Raw genomic sequence first — 3,785 nt, 5'->3', positions numbered from 1 at the left:
TTCACCATTACACGGAAATAACTTAGATAGATAGATAAGTTGAGTGACACACGACTTGACACGACTCAACACAGAACCACATAGAAAATGAAAGCGTAAAGCTAAAAAAACATGACGAGGTTGACGAGAACACATCTTGGCCGCACCACCTGCCGCAGCACCTGCGCCGCACCACCGTCTTCACCGGCGTCTTCACTTGTAGTACGGGAGGCAGTGCATAGGTTTCCCGGAGAAGAAGATGGCGTCGCAATCGGTGAAGACGTTGTAGGTGGTGAAGAAGATTGCCTCGCAGCCGCACCAGAAGACCTCACCGAGGAGGGCGTACGCGTCAAATCGGTTGGCGAAGGTGACCGTGAGCAGCTTGAGGGCGACGCCTTCACGAGACTCGTTGACGTAGTACATGACGGGCGAGCCCGGTGGGAGGTGGGAGAAGCCCTCGTCGAGGAAGTCTCGAGTGAGCTCGACCTCGGTCCTCCACCTTGACTTTGCCCACACACGGAGCGTCTTCTCGACGAGGACGTCCGCCGGATAGAGTAGCTCCGTCCCGGTGCGCGGACGGCGGAAGGTCGGTCCCGTGTACCGCATCTTCGGAGAGGCGAGAGAGGCTCGCTTGGGTGCGTGGTGCTTTGGAGAGGGAGAGGAAGAGAGGCTCGCTCGGTTGGTGTGTGGGAGAGGAAGAGAGGCCCCTTATAAAGAGGTTGGCTCATAATTGGGTGGTTTCTAATGAATTAACGCGTGGCTAGCCGTCTTCCAAAAATAATTAAGCGTATTGACGATGGCAAACTGATGCCGCTGCATCGCTGCGAGAGCTGAGACGATGGCAACGCTGAATCGCTGCGTCGATGCATTAAAAGGCGTCGGCGAGTGAGGTACGTGGAAAGGGCCGTTGGCGTGGCGCCTGCATGGCTCATGCATGGCGCATGCATCGCAGGCCTAGACACGCGGGACGGCCCAACGGACCAACGGACATTTCAGTGTTCTTATAGCCCACCGTACGCGTGGAGAAATGAACCAATCAGGTTGAAGAACGAGGGTGTCCACGGATCGGCTCCGAAACCTTCTAGAAGGCTAGATCGGACGGCTGGCGTTACCGCGATGAACGGTCCACAATGCAAAACAGAGCAACCCACGGATCGGTCCGGTTTCCTTCTAGAAGAATAGGGTTAGCTGGTCAAAATTAGGCTTTGACCAAACTTGAAATGAGCATAAAAAATTCAAAAAAAATCAAAAAAATGGAAATCTTTCTCACATAGTCTTCTTATGTCATATACTACCGATTCTAGTTGATAAACATGGTCTACATGCTGTTCAACAAAAAAACCATGTGTCTAATGTGATATCTCAAACACTGGGTACAAGTTCGAGGGTGAAGACAAGAGGTTTAGGGTTTGGAACATGAAAAGTTTCAAAAACCTCACCAAAGCTTCATTTTGGAGTGAATAACAAGGATCCATGCTTAGTTTTACAATTCCATGTTTAAAACTTGATAAAATGATGGTCAAAGTTAGGTTTGACTAAATTTGAGATGAGCATAAAAAATTCAAAAAAATCAAAAAAATGGAAATCCTTCTCACATAGTCTTCTTATGTCATATACTACCGATTCTAGTTGATAAACACGGTCTACATGCTGTTCAACAAAAAAACCATGTGTCTAATGTGATATCTCAAACACTCGGGGTACAAGTTCGAGGGTGAAGACAAGAGGTTTAGGGTTTGGAACATGAAAAGTTTCAAAAACCTCACCAAAGCTTCATTTTGGAGTGAATAACAAGGATCCATGCTTAGTTTTACAATTCCATGTTTAAAACTTGATAAAATGATGGTCAAAGTTAGGTTTGACTAAATTTGAGATGAGCATAAAAATTTCAAAAAAAATCAAAAAATGGAAATCCTTCTCACATAGTATTCTTATGTCATATACTACCGAGATTCTAGTTGATAAACATGGTCTACATGCTGTCCAACAAAAAAACCATGTGTCTAATGTGATATCTCAAACACTTGGGTACAAGTTCGAGGGTGAAGACAAGAGGTTTAGGGTTTGGAACATGAAAAGTTTCAAAAACCTCACCAAAGCTTCATTTTGGAGTGAATAACAAGGATCCATGCTTAGTTTTACAATTCCATGTTTAAAACTTGATAAAATGATGGTCAAAGTTAGGTTTGACTAAATTTGAGATGAGCATAAAAAATTCAAAAAAAATTAAAAAAATGGAAATCCTTCTCACATAGTCTTCTTATGTCATATACTACCGATTCTAGTTGATAAACATGGTCTACATGTTGTTCAACAAAAAAACCATGTGTCTAATGTGATATCTCAAACACCGGGGTACAAGTTCGAGGGTGAAGACAAGAGGTTTAGGGTTTGGAGCATGAAAAGTTTCAAAAACCTCACCAAAGCTTCATTTTGGAGTGAATAACAAGGATCCATGCTTAGTTTTACAATCCCATGTTTAAAACTTGATAAAATGATGGTCAAAGTTAGGTTTGACTAAATTTGAGATGAGCATAAAAAATTCAAAAAAAATCAAAAAAATGGAAATCCTTCTCACATAGTCTTCTTACATGGAATTGATGTGTTGTGAACTTATTTGGCCAATTTAGAAAAGATCAAAAAAACTTGCTTAGAAATGAGGCCATTTACCCTACCTTTGGAGCTCTTTTTTAGCACATTTTGACATGAGTTCCTCAAAACATGTAATCTCATCATTCCAACATCATTCAAACATAGTTCAAACATGTACTTTAATCATTCCAACATCATTCAAACACAAATACAACATTATTCATGAACTTTAGTTGGTTCCCACTCAATCAGTTGGTCCTTGCGCTTCTTGCCACCACTTTGCTCATTGCTTCTTTTCACATTGCCTGCTGACCATGTCAACATTGTAGCCTCAAGAATGTAGTTGTTAAATACTTCAGAATGATTATTCGAAGCATGTCACATTTTGGGAAATCATTGAAGAAAACTTTAATCCATGTATTTGGCTGCAATTCCTCCACCCATGCCCAAGCTTCGCACCGTCCACTTTCATTTTTTCCATATTTCTTTCCCAAGTTGGAATATTTGTAGACCTTGCAATCGCCCATAGATCATTCTTCGGAGTTTGCCCTTTGTGTTTCTTGTGAAAATTCTCGGTAAACGTGTCTCACACAGATGCCTATGTTCCGAATCGGGAAAACTTTCTTCACCGCATTGATGAGGCCCTGTAATATAGAGACAATGTTAATCAGAGAATATTCTTGTGAATATGGCAGGTCGACTGAAAAGTTAATTATGCCCAAGCCCAATATAGAGAATATTCTTTTCCCTTTTCTGGCTAGACACTACAGATCAAACTCATGGACTTGTCTACATGTGTTCAGCCTAGTGTGCCTTCCGTTCAGCTCGTGTGCCGATGCCATTGTGCTTGCATCTTATAAATGGCATCCATCTACCGAACCGAAATGCAAACAAAGATGGACAATGCCATGAGTTGGAGGAGGAGCACCGGCTCTACCGGTGCCTCCGGCTCCGGAGATGCCTCTCCGTCCGAAGTGCTTCCATGGCTAGGGCAGACAAACACTTGCTAGTTTATCGTAGGAGAACCTTGGAAGAGAGGGAAGCTGCTGCTCGCAAGGCGCATGGAGGAGGAAGAAGCTGCTCGCTAGGGCCGAGGGAAGAGCAACAAGCGGTTGTTACCTCGAAGCAGACTAGGTGAGTGCTTTAGGACTACACAGGTCATCCAACTTCCAACAGACAGCACCAAAACCTACTCCCAAACCGAGAAGGTACCA

This window comes from Lolium rigidum, chromosome 3, assembly GCF_022539505.1.
Source record: "Lolium rigidum isolate FL_2022 chromosome 3, APGP_CSIRO_Lrig_0.1, whole genome shotgun sequence".
In the NCBI taxonomy this organism is placed as follows: domain Eukaryota; kingdom Viridiplantae; phylum Streptophyta; class Magnoliopsida; order Poales; family Poaceae; genus Lolium; species Lolium rigidum.
This window is presented reverse-complemented; position numbering follows the sequence as displayed.